Below are 21,300 nucleotides of genomic sequence, written 5' to 3' on the forward strand. Positions count from 1 at the left end.
TTGGCCACGAAAGACCAACAGGTGGCTTTCAAGCGAGGTTCATTTTGCGACGCTCCTGATTAGTGGACCAGGTCGAGTCAAGCCCACGGAGATAGAGCCCGCATGCTTGGGGTCCTGTGCAGTTCAGTTGGTTGAGCATGTCCCCTGGAACCTCAGTGTTGTGGGTTTGATTCCCACAGAGGGGACAATACCAAACGTTGAATGGCATAAGTAATCACTGCTACTGTGTTAGACCTGGATATTTCCCATCATGTCGTCTGCACATGAGGGAATCGTTACTTTGAAATAGTGTTTTACTCCCGACTTTAATTTATTGCTTGGTTCTTCCCGATGATCCAGGTTGGAGTCATGTCATTTGAGAATTACCTTTTGGCCATTAAGTGCCTCTATAATTCTCTTTGGTGATTGTCTTGTCCCTCTACTCAGTGCTGCGACCTGCCCCACCCTAAGTCAGCCGGTAGGTTACTGCACAAAGTTGGGAGGAGTGAGGGAAATGGACAGTGTCGTACGGTTTGTCTAAACTTATCAGTCTACACCGAAATATACAACTTCAACGGTGCCTCAATATCCAGCTCAGGTTCAGCCATTTCTCTTCGGTTTATTATTTCCTGCTAATGACTGAAATTAACATTGTCTCTTAACATAGTCTATTTACTGTAAATAAACCTTGCTCACACATAATGATACTCGATCACTCTCAAAATGGCTGACTTGCAGTAGCTGTCAATGAATTACAACAGTGCAGGCATTCAGATGAGCATCCCCAAGTGGTGGATCACATCCATCAAGCCTCATTGACTGAAAACAAGGTCATTCAGGAACTAGGAATATCTGAAAGCAAAGAAACTAGCTTCAGTCCCACATTTGTTTGTGCTGTCTTGCAAACCTCTTAGCTAACGGTGGCTAAAATTTGTTTTAAAATGTAACAACTGTTTAAGGAAAACCAAACCATGGACAACAATTTTGCTTGGCCCTACTTTCTAACCACTGGTATAAAATAGTAGACGGTTCCTTTACATTTTTACTTCCTGCAGTTCTAGGGAAATTGTCATGGGGCTTAGTATTTTCTTGCCTATTCTCTGGCACTTAAACTGTGTTCTGAGGTTTCATGAAGTGTACGTGATTAATGAAGTGTAAGTGTTGGGTTTTTAAACTGCGCAATGTTACTCCCCTCTCAACTAAAGGAAAGTTTACCTGGCTTTATAATCTGCAGTGTTTTTCCTTCCTTTAATCTGTTTTCCTTTTTGCAGCCGATCTAACAGTGTGGTCAGGGTGCGTAGGGATGCTGTAGACCCTCATCGTCATCGTCGTTGTTCTCCCCGTTGTTGTGGCAGAGCAGGTGCTTTCCCGTTTAGATATAAATCCATTGGGGATACCCCCCCACCCTCACCCATTGGGGCCAATGAGGCCCAGCTTTCAGTTTGTTTCTGAGAATGTGTGCGTGTGGTTGTCAAGGAAATGTTCCCATGACCACTGGGGACAACAGTCCTGACGCGAAGGAAGCCATAAATGGGCCTTTTCCTCACTACACACACACACACACACACACACACACACGGTTTGGGTCAGTCCATATACACTTGCAGTACCTGACACCAACTGCTACCGGGAGACCCCCCCCCCCCCCCCGCCCTCATCCGCCGCAGAGCTAACCGCTGATTGAAAACACAGACCCGCGACCCGGAGACAGGGAGACAGCCGGGGGGCGGGGGGGTCTGAGCGGTAGTCCGATGTGGTTTCTGTGTGGTTTCCGTGCTGTGGTCTGCCAGAGAACCATCTCACAGGAGAGCGTGCCCCAGTGAACATCCAGGCAGAGGAAAGCGGAAACATTTCAATCTGGATATTGAAAGGGAATTCACTTCTTAAAAACAGCCTGACGATGTGTTTCGACGACTTAGTTTCAGTCAGACTAAGGTTCTGACCTGGTGGTGTCAGCATACCAGAGCACGGCCCCCGATGAAGAGCAATCCTACAGAGCTGTTTGCAGATGCTATAGGGGCCACACTGGCCAGCGTCTTTTAATGAAAACACCACATTAAGGTTATCACTCTCTTAATGACATTACATTCCTCCAAACCCTAACTGACTTACGAAACCTCTTCCTCCCTTGTTCCATCTCTCTCTCTCTCTCTCTCTCTCTCTCTGTCGGTTTGACTCTCACTCACTCTCTCTCGTCTGCAGGGACCGTCCCAGACTCCCAAGGGATCAGATCTCTGACAGGGCCATCTGGCCAAGTGTGTGTGTGCCTGTGTGTATGTGTGTGTCAGCGTGTGTGTGTGTGCCTGTGTGTATGTGTGTGTCAGCGTGTGTGTGTGTGTGTGTACCGTGGAGGGGGGCACGGGGTGGGTGTCAGTAGGGGTGGGTTAAATTTAGCAGCGAGGCTGATATGTGCATGCCGGGTCCGGCCCTGCCCATCTCTCTGCCCCTCCCCTCCTCCCTCAGCCCCCTCCCCTCCTCCCACCCTCCGTCAGACCCTCACCGGTCGTCTCTCTGCTCACTGCACCACACCGTCCTTCCTCCCTGTCCTCTTCGACGGCGGCGTCCCATCCCTCTTTCATCCAGGGCGCGTGACCCACCCTCCGTCAGCTTCGCAGAGGAGGGGAGAGATCCCTCCTCCCTCCCATCGCGCTGCCTGCTCCTGGGCTGTGCAGAGGCAGTCTGGGGACGCGCGCGGGAGACGGAACAAGAGAAAGGGTTCTCACGCCCCGGGGGGAAGCACGCAGCGGAGACGCTACACACTGGATAACACTTCCTGTCCGCTGGCAGGAGGCTGGAGAGCAACACTGCAGCAGAAGGGAGCAGCGGTCTGGACTACAGCTCTGACTCACCCGAGGTAACACCGGCCGGCTGCTATAGTACACAGTGAGGTCAAACCCGGAGTGACTTCTCTCTCCCTCCCTCCCTATCACTATGGCTCTGTCGGCGACGCGTGCCGGGCGTTATGCCGTTTACGGAGACAGGCTGGCGGGCGAATGCTGTGATGGCGTTGTGACTACTCGTGCTCGGGGAGAAATGCTGCTCCACGCAGAGTGTCAGTGAGAGACGCGAAGGGGTGCGTGTCACCTCGGCGACCACTGCGTCACTGGTGTTGTACACAGTGAGGTCAGCCGAGTGAGGTCATTTACAAACCCCTCCGTTAATCGGATATTGAGTCCTCTTGATTTGACTTTATTACTGGTGTTTTGAGGCATTGCAGCAGCATTCGTTGTTGTGAGGATCTGGATAATATATGCATTTTTAATATAATCGCATGCGATTGACCTAATGAAGAATACAGATTCATTGACAGTCCACTGGCCAGTAGCTAGAGGCATTGCCTTCAAGTCAATGCCTTTATCACACATTAAAAGAGATTAAAAGACTCAAATCAAAATGGCCTATCTGTGGACATTCTCCCCTGGAGTGGGATATGTTAATTGTGCCAGGGTATTTCCAAAGGGCAGCGTGTCTGGCTTGAGGCCCTGTGCGTCTCAGGTCACCAGGTGGCTGCTGGTGCTTTTGGTGGGGGTGGGGGGGATTGGGTTTCCAGGCCTTCACCCAGCAGCTCTGTTTCATAAGTCTTGTCCTGGAGAAATGGAAGCAGATGCCAGGACGTCATCGATTTGTTTTATCGGTATCCAATTCCCCTGCTGTTGCCCTCGTCTGGATCCGACTGGGTCAGACGTGGTGACCCAATCAAACCCCCTGTGTGTTCCTCCGGTCATTTCTGATGTTAAAACTGATCATTGCCATGCTTGGAGTCGTATATTAGGGGGGACGGTATAGTCAATATGTGACACTGGAGGATTTAGTGGTTTCGGATTGCCAACCAATTCCCGGGGAGGCTGCAGGGTTTGTTATGGCAACACAACCAGGGTTACTGTGACATGAGGAGGACCACTGATGCTCTAAGTGACAGTAAAGACCTTATTCTGGCTTTAAGTGTAAATATAAGAAGTTATGATGACACAAGAGGTCAACGCGTCTGCACTTTCTAAAGTCATAAGGCATGAGGCATTCAGGAAAGGAACTTCTACTTCTACTTGTCCCCAGAACGCTGCTGACTCCACGTCTTCATTTGATGTCCGCCGCTCATGTTTTAAACGTGAATCTTTGAGGTCATCTCCCTTCTCTAAACACGCGTTAGGTAAGCCTAACGCTGATCTACGCCGCGAGCAAATGTCAGTCCCGACGGCAGGCCTCTCAGCTATGCACATCTATGAAATGCTTGAGACGGGTCGGGGTGATTTGTGAGGCTAAGCGACAGGCTAAGCTCTTAAAGCACATACGCCCAGGGGAGCATGCTTGGGTCAGCCAGGGTCTATCTTCTCCGGTGTGCCGGGTGTTCCTGAGATGGGCAGAGCGTGGCGAGGGTCTGAGGGCACGCAGGTTCCACCTCGTGTCAGAGGGCAGCCTCGTAGCAATGCTGTGTTAACCCGTCCCGTTCATTACTTCCATTCCAGGCATTCTGAAATCAGCCTTGCCTCAGTGTCCCCCACTGGTGTGCGAACGGGTTCCATGTGAGGTCACAAGACGAGGAGGCCTAGGGAAATAGGGGTCGAGGGGCAGCTGGCTCAGCAGAAAGTCCACTGGCCCATCTGTGAGCGGTTGACGGATCGAGCCGGGCACTGTTGTGGCATTAAGCCATGGTCACCGTAGAGATTGTTGTCATGGTTACGATCTGCCGCCTCAACACCTCCGTGAGATTGACAGTTTTGGGGGGAACTGGGACAATAGTCATTACATAACACAGACTCGTATCAGTCACACCTCCTGCTTAGTGTGATCAGTTTATCTTCGACCATGTGTGCGTGATGAATCCATGAACCCAGAACATGTATATCTAGCCACGTGAGACATTGTGCCATGTCAATAGGCAGCGAGAGTCAGGACAATCTAGTGACATCCCAAGCTACTGTCATTATGACTTTCAGCAGCCAACGTGGCTGCAGACGCCGTTCTTCAAACCTCCAGCCAAATCGCTCGGGAAGGCTTTAATGAGCCTGGCTGAGTCCTTCGCCGGACCTCATCAACGCTTCGTCAGTCTTCCTCTGTGAGAAGGGCTGTGGATATGTCCGGCGCTGTCACAGCGGTAGATTTAGTTTCCGCAATCGGGCTCCAAAGTCGATCGCCGCATTAATGTCCGACAGGCAAGCATCCCTTGCCGCTAACATTGAGAGCGTGAGTGCAGGCTTTTGTTCCAGCCCAGCACAACCAAACCAAATCTGACTTTTTCTGCATCTGGCGTGCTAGGGGTCGGAGAGGGGCTGGGGTCGGCATGGGGTTGACCGGGCATCAGCGTTCCTCAAAGAGCACAGAGGTTGTCTCCCTTTTAGATCAGGGATCCTGTTTCCTCACAGCATGCCTCTGCTGTAGGATCTGTGAAAAGAGCTCTCTATATATATACCTGAAGAGAAATGCTAATGTTGTTCACCCTCGCTTGGCTTTTACCTCCTGTTCCCTGTATTGCGTTACTCTCCCGCCTGCCAGAAACATGGCTGTGCCTTACTATGCATTTAAATGAAAACCTCAGTGCAGGCATTGATAATTCAGCAGCAATTTGGGTATGGATTAAGTATCTGACGGACTGTTTTCAGATTAAAGAGCAATTTTGGAATTATGCAATTAAGGTTGTTCAAAAGTAAACCCATCTCAGTAAGTTGAAATTTTGTTTTCTGAAATTTCTACCGTAAAGTGAGGGAATGTCATTGTGAAAACAGGGAAATCAAATTTTTGACCTAAATCAGGATGCATGTTCTTATTGTGATTTATAATCACTGCATACTGACTGTTGTCATATCTGAAGAGCACAGATCTTCAGATATGTGCTCGTAGGTGTAGAGATTAAGCAATGGTACATCAGTGGTTGGTGTGATTGTGTATATTTTAGCCATGTAGCAGACAATCTTACAGACAAAACCAATGTAACAGAAACAATAAGGATTAACTGTCCGGACACGAGGACAACACGATACATTCTACTGGAACCCTACAATTGGGTCGTTGCAGGGCAACAGCTTATGAACATGTCAGAGAAGGCTGGATCCGCTTTGCTTCATGTTCAGACTAATCCCGGTGTCAGACATATTACTGGCAAGCCTGTGGATAATAAAGGGGCTTGGTTTTATCTTGATTGGATGGACCCTTCCTTGTTAATCATATGTTGTTGAGGGCATCTACTGTTAATGCCCGACATCGTCAAGGACGGCCAAGGCGTTATGTTGTGCAACCTGCGATATTACTCAGTCGCCAGACACATAATACACATATATGGATTTAATTTTAGCTCAAGGGCTAGTCTTTGGATGTCCAATGTGTTAAAGTCGATCGTTTCGTCTCTGAGTGAGGCACCCTACTTGTTCCCTGGTCACAGAACAACCACTGTGGCAGCTCACTGCACTCATCCAGTTTAAAGAGGTTTGGTTACAGCTGAAGAAGTTGGAAAAACTGAGAATTATTCCCTTTCCCTGGAGGGTTTACCAGACCATACAGCGTAGTTAGTGACTCAAATGACAACAAAACACACTCATCCTATGAACCGAAAGTGAATGGGAAAATGGTTTGTCAGACCATACAGTGTAGTTAGCTACTGTCCCCATTGTTGGGCCGGGCCTTTAGCCCCGGATCTTTTATGAATAGCCCCTGATCTACTCATCTATTATTCTGATTGCTCATTATGACAATGTAGACCGCTAGCATGTACATTCAAAACCCTGTACTTTCTGTCCCCGAATGTATTGCGATCTTAGCGACACCTCTGGTCCCCATATATACATATGATGATCTGGCAGCCAGTCTCAGATATGATCCTGGAACTCCGTATTCCATATCAACTCCAGCATGAGTTTGAATCTGGCCCACTCCTCTTTCAGCAAAAAGCACTCTCCTTATTCTGTTCCTACTACAGAAAAATACATATTGGGAAAAAAAGACTGCAGTATATTTCCCCAGTTGTCTACCATCCTGTTGAATGGTTTCTTGTAAATGTTATTTTTATTAATATTATCGACACTTATGGTTATAATGTAGCAAATCGTTTTTGTAGGTAGACGGTTTGTGCAAGTATGTGTATAGATCAATTCTGTATATAATTCTGACCATTTTCATCAACAAACATAATGCATTTGGTGAATTAATCTTCTGAGAAGAGTCAGAATCATTCTGATTCTGGTCACAAACATTCAGTTCCCATCTACTGAAATCCAGTTAGCTATTTATACCTAGTCCCTTCCTTAGGGATTCGACTGGCTGTGAAATAGTTTGGATTCATAACAGGATTGGATAAGACGGCACAGGTGCCTGGGCTCTCTGCCAAATGCCAGCCAGTAAAATAATCAAATGTTTTCGAGTTACAGTTGGTTAAAACGCCCTCATTTACTTAAGGTGACTGAGGCACGTTACCAACACCCACTGAACCAACGTGCACCATTGAGTATTGGCTCGGGACACAGAATGCTGCACTGTCTGGCTGGCACGGACCCCAGAACTGAGCTTCACATTGGGGGTGAGAGGGTACGGTCCTCTGCCTGTCTGCCAGAGTGCACCGTTAGATCCTGGAACTAGACTAGCCCAAGCTATGGCCCAATCTCTGGATGACTTCAGCCTCAACCTTCCATTGTGACAACGATATAAGCAGAGAAAGAAAGATGGATATATATTAAGTCATTCAGATAGATATTCAGTAGAACAGATCGTGTCAGGAATCGTGTCTATTCTATTCCTGACACGTCTGTCTGTTTGGGACTAGATGAGCTGCTGGGTATGTTGGGGCTCTTTGTAACAGTAGAATTACCTCAACAGATCATTTAGGTGTTGATTCATGCTCTGCTATCAAATAGCAGGATCGCTGCAGGAACGGTCAAACCTGGTGTTTCTTGTCTTCATCTGTTGCCCATCTTGTAAAGGTTAAACTCTCCAAAAACAGACGCCAGGGTTAATCAATACACTAGGATCAATACGAGTGAGTGTTTTTTTTTAAAGTGCCTATCAATTCCCTCTTTCTCGACGAGTCAATCAATGAGGAGATGCTTATTGATTAACTAATCACCATCAAGGTAGAAGAATGTTATCCATTATGACCCTGACAGCTGCTCAATGGTCCAATTGGTTACCTCAGCTTGCGGTGCCAGTAAATAAAAAATGTTTCGTAAGGTGCTCAAACCCATTTGAACTGAAATTGTAGCTGTCAAACATCTTAGATACAGATATGAACTTTCAATTGTACAAACAGACAAACAGAGCAACAAAAATGTTCCGTTTGACACCCTGGTGATACATCACTATCGGTAATTATATAAAATTATAAGTGACATTATAACTTTAGGGAGAGTTTGATTAAAGACACCACAAAAGGAAAGTGGATTAAACATAAATTATTAAAATCATGTGATACTGTCCTATAATCCCAAAACACTCCTACAGCCAAGTCTGGGCTGTCTGCTAAATTCACCACCATACACATTTATGTCCTTGCCTGAAATCACTGATAACAAAGGAAGAAGTGCAGCCAAAAGGACTGTTGCTCTTTTACACACAAACACCCTTTGCTATGCACACAGGGCCCGGCCCAGATCCTTACATGGTAAGAGCCACCGTTGAGGTGGTGTAGCCGTACAGCACCGCTAGCTCCACCTCCGCGAGACTCCCAAACCCTGCCAGCCCCTTGGGACCTGTCACCCTTCGCTCCACTACGGTACAGCGGATCAAGTGACCCTAATTATAGCACGCCGTGGCCCGGTGGGGCGGGCGTGGATTACCGAGCGATCATCCCGCCTCGTGCCAGGCCACATCGACACAGCGGAGGAATGGGGATCTGTAGGCCAGCCAGCGCACACAGGCTTAATAAGGGCAACGCTAGCACGGCAGAACCTAGCGCACATCTAGGCCGGGATAAGCATCGACCCCGCTACAGCAGCCAAGGAGGACGTGTGCCGGCTAGACGAGACATCTGTTAGCAGCGCGGGTTGGTAGCCGCGGACGCTCGCTCGCACGGCGGACTGAACCGCGTGACATGTTGCCGGCTGAAACGGGGCCGGAGAACCAAGCTGAAAAAGCAAGGGAGGGGAGGAGGAGAGCTTACACAAAATGACCATCTGGAGAGTGTGAGAGGGAGGGGGGTTTCTTCACATTGTCACTCCTGATGTGCTTCTGGATCTGTAACGTGGATAGAAGTGGAACGTAGGAGAGGAAAGTGGGGGAGAGTGGATAGATTTAAGGGTGGACAGGACTGTTAGTTTGGAGATTCAAGTCCATCTTCAAGCTCTCAGCGTGCCGCCACTAGAGCCATAATGTGTTGGTTTTTCATGCTTCATTGGCTTTATTAAAGACAGTGGGGATTCAAACAGAGGCATCGTACCGCGACACAGGGTCATGTCTTAGATGGCTGGACCAGTCTAGGTCTCGTTTTTTTCACGGTTCCGTGGTGCTGTGTTGGTTGGGGTTCGGCTGGGTGACTTCAGTGGTGTGAAGATGACTTTTCTTCTGACCAGATCCCATTTGGGCATGTTGTCTAGGTGATGATGTTTACTTCATAGCCTGGTAATCTAGCCTAGTAGGTGTTCACGCTACATCACCGCTGCTCCATTGTTCCATTAGCTATACATTTAAGGACGGTTTCGCAGACACATGTTAAGGCTTGTCCTATACTAAAAAAATCAAGCACAATGGAGATTCTCTTAGTCCAGGACTAGGCCTAATCTGCATCCTCCAAGTGGCCCATTGCAAATTCTGTAGCAGTACACCCTTTCCCCAGAAGGGGGCATAGAGCTCCAAGATAATGTTCACATCAAGGCAACATTTCAACCAACACTAAAAATGGATTGAGTTAGATATAGAACACAGCACAAGATGGATCATAGTAGGTTCAATTAAACGTAGTATTCGTAGTTGCTTTAAAGGGGCCTGGTTCTTGGTGCTCTGGTCGGACGGTGTATTTTAAGTATCCTTTAGTACTATGTTCAGAATACAGATGATAGCTGGCTATCCTTGTAATATTGAAACATAAATGAGAAAGTTATAGCAATGCTTTTACAGGAAGACAGATATGAGAGGCAGTTATTGGTCAGGATTCAAGGGTTACCAAGGTTAACAGGGCTCTCCTGGATATTGGCCCAAGGGAGAGTGAGAGCCTATGGTGGTTAGAACATTTGGCCAATAAGTCACTCTGCATAAGAGTGTCTGCTTAATGCACGGTACGTGTAAATTACATTGACCTCTAAGGTCAACCTCCTCCAATAAACAGATTGCTGTTTGTAGTTGTTGAGAATGACTGAACTGGCTCGTCGGGAGTTCACCCGGGGTTAGTTTGTAGCTGGAGGTATCTCTGGAGACAGGTCAGGGTGAGTCGGACCTGGACCTGGTGGATGAAAGGAGAAATATACGTCAAAGACACATGAACGCCATAAACCTTTACTCCTTTCCTGTCAGTGGTCTGTCAGAGGCTCGGATCTTAGGTCGGCGTGGCGACGTCTTTCCCTGTACAGATACGGTCCCGGGACAGATCACTAGTCCTAGAGCTGCGTTGACGGGATGCTTCTGTCCAGGTCTGTCAAAATAGCAAGGGTGGATGGGCTGAGAGTGACGTTGTTGACCGTCTTAGTCATTGCCCCTGAGGCGCTTAACGCAGGATAAAGGACTGTTTCATAAGTTACAAATCACTGCCCTCTGCTGGTAATGCAGCAAAGAGCATCACTAGAATGTACATCTTTAGGCCAATGGAGGGAGCTCCACTCTTCGTCCTGTGTGAGAAAGTAATATAGAGGATGCTACGACTCCTTTTTATGCTGTGGTCTCCCCTGTAGTGTGACAGAAAATTGAGAGGGAGAGTGGTAATTTACAAAAGCGTTTTTATCCACGCCAAGGCGGTGAGTATTTCTAGGACAGAGGATCACAGCTACCTGGTCTATTGGGATTTGTACTCTGTCATGGGAGAGGAGTCAGTGAAAAGACAGTTTGCAACTGTGGTGTACGGTCGTTTTTTGGAGGAAGGCTTTGAGAGGACAGAGCTGGCCAGCGGGAACCGAGGAGGCGGTTCTAGCTGACAGGAATTAGACTGTCTGACATCAGTAGAATTCATAATGGTTTTGTCTTCTTCAGGGGGATGACCCGTGTGCTGACGGACCATCTCAGAAATGTAAACCCAACTCCGGTGGGTCTTGTCTGCCATGATGATCTTTGGCGCGACCCATGGAGGGTGGGGGGGGGGGGTCTCACATACTGCTCTGGGATCAGGCTCACTGAATTGTATTCCCAAATAGATCTGAAAACCCCTCATCCTCCATGGCTGTCTCTCCACAAAAACACATCCGTGGCAAATCCAGGAACATTGGTGTCAGTACACCTGGGGATTTGGCAGCTCCTTCCCTTGGTTCTGGCGTCAGCCGGCCACTGGGTGTGAAACTACTTGGCACCCTTGTCATTCTCATCCGGAAGTATAATGTTACGCTGTGTTGCCTTCCAGGATTATGTTGCGGTTTGCCACCATTGCAGACAAATGAAACAAGAGAATCTGCATCAAATATGCTGTGAAAGCATATGCACTGATACAGATTGAGACGGTGAAACCTGATGGTACTGTACAGGGAAATCAGTAACTTCAAACATACATTTATACTCAGAGAGCAGAGCAGTTCAACAGAAACACACTTTGAGACAATTCGGAATTATGTTGCACAATTGTCTTTCATTCAAAAGAAATTACAGAGTATCCAGAACTCAAAGTACGCAGCAAAAAATTAAGGATATAAATTCAGTGACATTAATTCAAATTCAAATGCATTATTTTTTATTTATCGTTGCCAATGCTGGTTAACTTTTTTTTCTCTCCTGAAGGGAAAAACAATGACAATGGTCTTCAATCATCTTGCAAGGCTTCAATAATACACTTATTCAAACACTTCAGAATGGAAGAGAATAACCTAACATATCATGGCAAAAATTAAATAAATTCTGCTTAGCATCTATATCAACAAATATGTTAAATGGTATTCTTTAATAGAAGCTGGCTTATTCTTTTGATGGAACATCTCAGTTACATTTCTTTGTATTGGCTAGAAGTTAGGCTTCGTTTAATTGAAATTCAGTTCCACAACTGCTTCCTGTGGAGTGGCCACTTTAAATTGTAGAGGATAAATGGAAAAATTCTGAAATCCTGAATTGACCCAAAATCTGAAACACACACACACACACTCACAAGTGTGCACAGAGAATCTGGCTCAAAGCATGGGATCATGTGATGCAATCCCCATGGCAACAACAACTACACTTCAACATAAGCAGTTAGACTGATTCAGACAGAGCTCCAGGTCCACAATGAACCTGGACATCTTCCAAACACACACATGGACTTCTCAGACAGACCCAACTCCTCAAGCCAAACCTGGCAGAGCCTCTGTGTAGAGACAAGATCTGTCCTTCCTCTTTCCCAAGGGGGAAGTAGCCCTTTGTCCTTACTGTCAACAGCTCATGTCATGCTACCACTGGCGAGGCCTGAGATTCTAAACAGATTTATCTATTTGTGTTGGCTTATGCGTGGGAGTGCCAAGAGCAGGAAGACATTTGGATATTTGTTTCCAGCAGGCTCGTGCTGTAATTTCATGTGTTTTGTCATTTATCTTCAGGTTCCTCCCCTCCGCTCTTTCTTGAGGCCCTTGGGGCTGTCTCGCACTCATGTCTGGCCACTGAAATAAAGCCCCCAAGCATGTCCTTGGGAATAGAATGTGCAGACCAACTGTGATTCTTGGTTGAACAAGCGGTTTGATAAGAAGCAAAACTACTGGGGGGGTTTTCTCTCCCGAACCTGCTGTAAGGTTGTTGCAACCAGGCTAGGTTACAATCGTGTACTGGACATTTAGATTTGCTAGGGTAAACATGAAACTGAAACTCTTTACTTCCATCCCTACAGGGCAAAATTATCTTGGGAGAAGTTGATTACTACAGGGACGAAAACATAAGTATCGGTTAAGAGGGTGGCCTCATGGTAGCGCTTTTGAGCGGCTGTGCCAATGAGTTTAGCATGTATTTATGGTTAGCAGCTGCGGTTAATCTCTTTGCCGATCTACAATCCAATTGGCCCATCATTTCGTGTCGTGTCGCCATGAGTCTACTCTCCATTCTGAGACTTGCATGATAGTTTTTGTCATGAGTTGCAGCTGTACTTTCTTAAGGGTTTAATGAGCTGCACGTATTTGACCCTATCGATCGTGGCAACATGTTACAAAGAGTGATCAACGTGATATGGGGCCTGTTTGATAACGAGCGATTCAACAGGGTCCACCACAGGTTTCTACATGACTTTGTTCATGGGCTGTCATTGTTGACACCATTATGAACGTTCTGCCGCCGGCCTGAGAGTAAGACCCGGCGGGCAGCCTTGCCTGGTGCATGAGGAACCGGGACACCCGTGGTGTCAATCATCTCTCTCCCCGCCCCCAACAAAACACTGCCTGTGTTAGGATCAGGGAGGAGAGTATAGCCATGTGCTAGTCTATCGGGTAATCCGTCAGTGGGGTGACTTCCAGGCGCTGATGTTGATTTTGAACCACTGGATGGAATTCGTAGAAGCAAAGAAAATGAGGATCCGGTGACTCTGGCTTGGAATCGCCTCAGGATTAGAGACTTTTTACAAATGGATCTAAGGCTCCAAAATCAGGATCCTCAGGTTTATCAGCTGACATGCTGTGTATTGTTCTTGAATTACAATGGGTGGAGGAGGTGTGGCCTGATGGAGTGGTCATTTGTTCTGACTCCAGTTCGGCCCTGATGAGCTTGAAGGACGACAAGATGTGATGTACAAGCTGCTACTACTTCTGTTCTGGGTCGAGCAGATGGCAGAGTCTGTCAGCTTCCTGTGGATTCATGATGAGTGAAGGACATTTTTGTCGGGAAAGGAGTTAGTTAAAAGTATGAGGGTGAATAGAATGGGGATTATAACCATTAAGACATTATTTAGTAGGACCTCTGGGGATGAGGAGTTCAATTTTGTGTTTAAATTCCTTGTGTAGTATTTAGAGGGGATTGTTAGATACAATTAATTAAAAAAAATTGAACTAGACCTTATATATGGGAATTAAGTGCAAATGACACATTATGCAAGAGTCTCATCTGATGCTCTCCAGCAGTCTCTGGTCAGCTGAGAGTTATTGGTAGTTCGCTAATAAGCTCCTAGTGTGGTTTTGCTGACTGCCTTTGTTACGGATTTATCATTCCCACGAGTGTCCAAACCTTAATAAATACAAAAAAATCTGATGTCAGTAATCAGCATTTCCCTGGAATAGAGGACTTTGGAGATGTGATTTTTCCTGTATTTACAATTTTACATTGATTGGGGGTCTAACTGTAGGGAATTATGATGTCTGGAATTACTCAGTTCTGATTTGTATCATCCCCTTGTTTTGTGATCATAAAGACCCTGTTTGTTTTTGCTTACATTATCAGATAAAGACTTGAAAACTTTAATTCCTCATTTCAGATTTGTTTATTTTTCCACAAATCCTGCTAAGAAAAGTCACGCAGTGTACTGGATGTCTCTCACTATCTGCTATAACAATGTTGCTGAGATTGTGACAAATACTCATTTTCAGTTTTATGCTGATGACACAATTATTTATTGTTCTGCCCCAACACTGAAAGATTTTTGAAGAGCGGCGCCATGCTTTTACTGCTGTCCAAGCTCAGCTGTCAGCTGAAATTGCCTTCAAACACCACTTATATAAAGTTTATGGTTTTGATTAAATCTAAGATGAAACCTCAATCATTCCTATATTATCACTGTACAGGAAAACAAATTCAAATACCTGGGTTTCTTGACAGAGGGTCTCACTTTTAAACCCCACATTAAAGATCTGGTAAAAAAAAAAAAGCTGTTTTGATTTTGCAATTAAGTCAACTTTTCTATAGCAGAATCTAAATCAGAATCAACTTTATTTGCTAAATATTTCCCAGAAATACCCAGAAATGTATCTGTTTAATTTGTACTGGAAGTAGTAGATAACATATAGGAAAATAACTCAAATATAGTTGACATAGAAATATATAATATCAGTAGCAAGAATATAAGATAATGGGTTATGAGAGATGAATACATGGATTTACACTGCAGACTATTGAGTACAGTGTGTAGGAGGCTTGGTGTGGTGAGCATTGATTCTGTATTCTCTCTGGAACAGATGGTTAGTTGTTGAGGGCCACATTACATGGAAAGACTGTTCAGCTGGCAGGATATTTTGGACATGATTGACCTGTAATGCCCAAGAAAAAAATTTGGAACAGTGGGTGACCGGGTTGGGAAGGATGACCAATGATTGGCCTGCACGCTTCCTCGCCCTGCAGTTATGTTGGACCAGAATGAAGGGCAGTTGGCAGCCGTTGACCGTTCCGGTCACTGAAGTTGACCTCTGTAACAAACAAATGCAGACCCTAAACAGACGGTGATGGAGGTGGTGAGGATGGAATCTACGAGAGTTAAGGTGATTAGGGGGCTTGCAGTTTCCAAGTACATCCAACGCCACGCAATCACTGTGATGCTGTCCTCCCACCTGAGAATTTGAAGATCATGACCCCTAGGAATTTGAAACAGCTGAACCCTCGATCTCAAGAGGAAGAAGTGGACAGAATTTCCTGAAGTCGACCAACGGTTGACCTTTCCACATGCATTTGTCATGGACACGTTGTCAGTGATGAGAACCGTCTGAATGGCGCACTTCACAAACTTGAATAAATTGACAGAAGCATAATTGGAGGTACAGTCATTGGAGGCACAGTCATTGGAGGTACAGTCATTGGAGGTACAGTCATTGGAGGCACAGTCATTGGAGGTACAGTCATTGGAGGTACAGTCATTGGAGGTACAGTCATTGGAGGTACAGTATAGAAGGGGGTAATTAAAGGGATAGTTCATCTAAAAATAATATTTATCTGAAAATTCACTAACCAAAAGTTAGTCTTGAATGTACATAGTCATTTTTTCCAACCATTCATTATTCAGCTCTGTCCCCGGTTGTAATTAGCATTTGTAGCATCGTCTAAATTCATAAATGGAAACTGTTCGTCCCACTACAGCAAAGCTGCATTGCAAGTCCAGGTGCTTTAAGGGTCCAAATCGAAATGCCCATCATGTGATGGACGAACATGGATGCGTTCAGCTAGAAGAGTTTGTTTCGTATGGGATCCTGGATGACTGTGTTGAAGCTAAAGTCCCCATACAGTATCCCTGCATAAGTCTTTGGGTTGACGTAGTGTTGAAGGATATACTTGAGGCCCTCAATCATAGAACCATCCACAGACCTGTTAGCTCTGTAAGCAAACTGCAGTGGGTCAGAGAGGCATGTTTTTGAGACGGGACTCTGCGCTCAAATGTTTTAGGCCACTCTACACGTAGTGAAGCGAGTTGGTGACTGAGGGGAATTCACTTCAAGGCTTTGATTTTGTCAATGTTTTATTTCTGATTCCTTTTCACAGAAGGGCATTTTTTTATTAGAATATAGAATTTTCCACTTGACTCCAAACCTGGCTGACATTTCCTGATTTGATCTTATAATTGGCCTCCCTATTGCTTTTATCTTGTTTGCAAGTGGGCATGCATTATGTTTGACAAGTAAATACATTGAAGGGCAGAAAGAACACCTTGCATTCTACAGCAAAGCCGAGCCCTATCTAGCTTCCCCATTGCTTCCGCTTGCCACATAGACATGACTTGAAATACGACCCCTAGTATTTTGTTGATAGTGACAGAATGTTTTGACAAAAGAAGTTGGTGATATATCTCTCATATTGTTTTCTCCTTGAATTAGTTTAAAACTATATAGACTGAGATAAAGCAAAACAGAAACTATGCTGAACAGTGAGGGAGGGTCTGTTGTTTTGAGTGTTGTTTAACCACTAGCTGCATCACACCTTCCCAATGAATCTCTTTGCTTTTTCAACTTGCAACTTTGTTTTAAACTGAAGTGCTTTGTGTTGTATGTTATTTCTCTAGATTATGTGCTGTCATTTTTACTAGGTATGTCTTGGAAAAGACATGCTCAATCTCAGTGAGACTAAACTAAGGGAAAAAGGTACAAAAAATACAAAATAAATACAAAGGTGTGGTGACAGGAATGGTAAACGTAATAAGTGCAATATACTAAGGCTTAGATTTGGAAAAGATTAAGTCCACTTAAGACAATCTCCAATGGCACTTCTTCAAAAGCCAACACTGCAACTATCTCTGGATAACTGAAGTTCATTAGATTGCATCACAGCAAAGCTCACTGATGCAAAAACCTGCAATGATTTCTGTCCACCCGTATTTACACCCTAACACAGACCGACATAAGTGCAACAGGAATCCTAGAACTAAGTTATATATTCGAATGGCGTACTTTATGGCCAAACTAAAACATCCTGTTTGCCTGACCCGGTCCTGAACATCTCTCTGGTCGGTGTGGAGGAATTACAACCGTGCGTCCCCAGTAACTGATTTACCTCAGAGCTCTGGAATTCCCAAATGAGTTCCCTGTTGCCTCTTAGCTAGTAGTTCAGCCTGGATGTAACATTAGCAGGAAACTCAGGGAACAGTTTTATTGCCCGCCGCCCTATCCACCTCAGAGACTGAACTGCGATCACTGCCCGTAACCATGGAGAGCACACTGCTGTTTGTACACAATTCCTTTTCTATGGGCTGGCGTTGGACGGAAATGCCTGTAGGCTCTTCACACTTCCACTTCACAGTATTTGAAGAGAAAAGTAGCCCCGTGTTCCACTAATGCGCTAATCACACATACACAAACACTTACTGATAATAACGCTATCTTCAACGGAACAACAAACACAGTAGCCGTTTATGGAATCCAGAATGGGACTAGGCCTATGCATGATTCTGAAACTCCACAAGCCGTAGGAGCATGAGCTCAGGAACACTTCCACAGGGGTAGACACTGTGAGTGTCCCCGGCTGGTGGGAAATACTTCAGGAGAGTGAAACAGTAAAAACATGCAGCAGAGTCTGACAGATGACGGTCAAATAGCCGGGAGCATGTAAGCATGGTGTCACATATGTTACCATTCAGCCGCGCCCTCTAACAGATAGAGAAAAACACAGTGGGCTACTTGTGATTCATCTCCACGCACAACGAGTCAAGGTAACCAACAGTTTATGACGCTCAAACACGAGACGGTGTCTGTCAGTGTGCTTGAGTCAAGTGTCCTATACAACGGTCAAGAAAGAAAGGGCGCAAACAGGTGAATCCTTTGTATTTAGGCCTCATGCACAATGAGGGAGAGGAGGAGCGCAAGCTGATCCAGGTTTGAATTGCACTGACCTGGTAGGGCTCCAATCAGCCATGATGTTGTTGTGAGGTAACAGCTCTCCGATTCTGTGACCCTTGAGAGAAATGTTGCAGCCTGCGCTATAAAAACGGAACACTGGAATGTGCAACAAACAGCATGGGATAGGCGCAGCATGTAACCCTGTATTTTGGATATATCATTTTGTCCGGAGAGTGCTTAGAGAGTGAAAGATCGGTCTGCTGTTTTTATCTAATCAGAGGGATTAGAGAGTAGCCTCCAGTCCCAGATATGGGCATAACCTTTGACCTCTCGGACCTTTCTCTTGCTGTCTTCTGATTCTCAGACTCAGTTTTCCCTTTATCGCTTTTCCTTAATTTTAACCCCTAACCACTTACCCAGTATCTATCTCCCTTGCTCTCTCTTAATCATTTTGACAGAGCAGTGATGTAAGGCCACGGGAATGTTTCATTTAGCAGCAGTCATTTGCACGTGTCTGTGTGTGGTTGTCTGTCTGTGTCTATCTGTGTTTGTGTTTGCGCATAAGAATGTGTGCAAACGGGGCGCGTGTGTGTGTGCAAACGGGGCGCGCGTGTGTGTGTGTGCGTACAATGAACACGTGTGAAAGGGGAAAAAGAGGAAAAGGTGTGAGTTTGAAGCACACCTGCATCCTGACCTTTTGACACCTCTGTTTAACAGCCTCCCCACTCCCTCAGTCCCCGTCCTCGGTCCCTCCTCCACGCACGTAGAGGGTGAAGTCATCCCCATAACCCTTCCTGTATTTGCCGAGAGCAAAGGCACATTGTAGGAACCCTGGACTGACTTCTGGTACCAACAAGTATTATAGACAGTGTGTTTTTTATGGGACAGTGACTATGGTTAAGGCTTTGTCCTGACCTATGGTCCCCTCGGACTCTAGCCCAGATGGCTGGGAATGGCCAGGTGTTCGGTGAAATTGTCAAGAGGAAATCTTCAAGAAGCAATATAAACGCGTATATGCGGACATGTATGCCGTCTTCAACCCTCAATCCAGAGAGATTTAAATGTGATAAATCACATTACCTGTACATATAAAGGTTCTAAATGTGAACATGTCTAAATGGGAGGATCAAGACAGTTACGTAACCGCCTTTTGAGTAGTCTCACCTGTGTCCTATAAAGGACCTTGGTGGTCTGGAGAAAACCAGACTGCTCTTGTTCTCACCCTGCTTTTGGTAAAATGAAGGAGGAAGGCAAGGGAGACAGGGAGGGAGCGAGAGTTGAGCGCCTGAAAGTAGAAAGGGAACGAGAAAGAGAGAGACTGGCGAGAGCAAGGCGTCAACGCAAAGTTCAGACGCCTTTGACAAACTTTGTTTCCATTCAGTAAGTGAAAGAGGAGAGACCAGCCCTGCCAGGTCCGTGACCTCGTTGAGGCCTTATAAACCCAACCTTACATCCGTCACTGCCCCTAAGCAATACAGACTCTCCTTCCTGGGTCATTACTCTGGTAATAATCACATCAGGAAGTGGTGATACACTCGTAGCAAAGAGGTATTTTGTTGAAACCATTATGAACTCTATTTTAGAGGTGGTTTGTGCGGAGCAATTGTGACATGCTTTAAATTAAATAACGTCATCCCCAGGCTATCGTGCGCAGCGTGTGTAAGCGTGGTACAACAGCCACGTTGGCCATGGTGGAAGTGAACATGGATTTATGAGATATAGTGCGCCCAGGGAGCAACAACGGTTATTTTTGCCTTGCTCAAGGGCAGCACGACCAAATCTTTTTTCATATCGTCAGCTCTGGATTTGATTTTGCAATCTTTCAGTTACTTGCCATATGCCCCTGAACTCATGGCCACCTGGTCACTTTAGGCTACATGTTCAGACTATGAACAACAACCCTGTTTCCAAAAAAGTTGTGATGCTGAGTAAAATGTGAATAAAAACAGAATGCAATGATGTGCAGACCTTTTAAACCCTATGTTAAATAGAAAATTGTACAAAGACAACATATCAAAAGTAGAAACTGAGACATTTTATTGTTTCTTGAAAAATAGATACCCACTTTGAATTTGATGACAGCTACACATTTCATAAAGTTGGGACAGGGGCAAAAGTCTGGAAAAGTTGTGTAATGCTAAAAAACTAAACCTGGTGGAATATCACACAACTAATTGGTCAGGACCTGGCAACAGGTCAGTAACATGATTGGGCATTAAAAGATCATTCCAGAGAGGATGGATCTGTCAGAAATGAGGATGGGGAGGGGTTCACCACTGACTGCACGGTCAGATAGTGCAAAAATTTAAGATTAACGTTTCTCAAAGTTAAATTGCAAAGAATTTGGGGATCTCATCATCAATGGTACAACATATCATTAAAATATTCGGAGAATCTGGAGAAATCTCTATGCACGGGACAAAGCCGAAAACCAATTTTGGATGGCCATGATCTTCGGGCCCTCAGGTGGCACTACATTAAAAACAGACACAATTCTGTAGTGGACATCACTGCATGAGCTCAGGAACACTTCCAAAAAATGTTGTCTGTGAATACAATATGTCGCTGCAACCACAAATGTAAGTACAAATTTTGCCATGCAAAGAAGAAACCATATACAAACAAGATCCAGAACTGCTGCTGCCTTCTTTGGGCCTGAGCTCATTTAAAATGGACTGATTGAAGTGAAAAACTGACCTGTGGTCTGACAAAATCTGAAATACATTTTGGGAATCATGGATGCTGTGCCTTCTGGACTAAGGAGGAGAGGGAACATCTGGCTTGTTATCAGTGCACAGTTCAAAAGCCAACATCTGTGATGGTATGGGGGTGCATTAGTGCACATGGCGTGGTGACTTGCACATCTGTAAAGGCACCATTAATGCTGCACAATATATACAGGTTTTGGAGCAACATATGCTGCCAGCCAGACAACATCTTTTTTCAGGGAAGGCCATGCTTACTTCACCAAGGCAATGCCAAACCACATTCTGCACGTATTACAACAGCATGGCTCCATAGTAAAAGAGTCCGGGTGCTTATCTGGCCTGGTTGCAGTCCAGACCTGTCATCCATTGAA

The 21,300-nt window shown here is 45.5% G+C and overlaps 1 protein-coding gene across 2 annotated transcripts in view; it reads left to right on the top strand.

Annotated features, from left to right (window-relative positions):
- The first annotated feature begins 2,482 nt into the window (after nt 1-2,482).
- filip1l (filamin A interacting protein 1-like) overlaps nt 2,483-21,300 on the top strand; it is a 61,620-nt gene continuing 42,802 nt past the window's right edge. Inside the window, exon 1 of one of the 2 annotated variants that reach the window (XM_013139836.4) lies at nt 2,483-2,833. The gene's annotated coding sequence lies outside the window, so the exon portion shown is untranslated. The remainder of the gene's footprint in view (nt 2,834-21,300) is intronic. The other variant, XM_020042442.3, reaches the window with a different exon arrangement.

Source organism: Esox lucius, chromosome 22 (assembly GCF_011004845.1).
Source record: "Esox lucius isolate fEsoLuc1 chromosome 22, fEsoLuc1.pri, whole genome shotgun sequence".
In the NCBI taxonomy this organism is placed as follows: domain Eukaryota; kingdom Metazoa; phylum Chordata; class Actinopteri; order Esociformes; family Esocidae; genus Esox; species Esox lucius.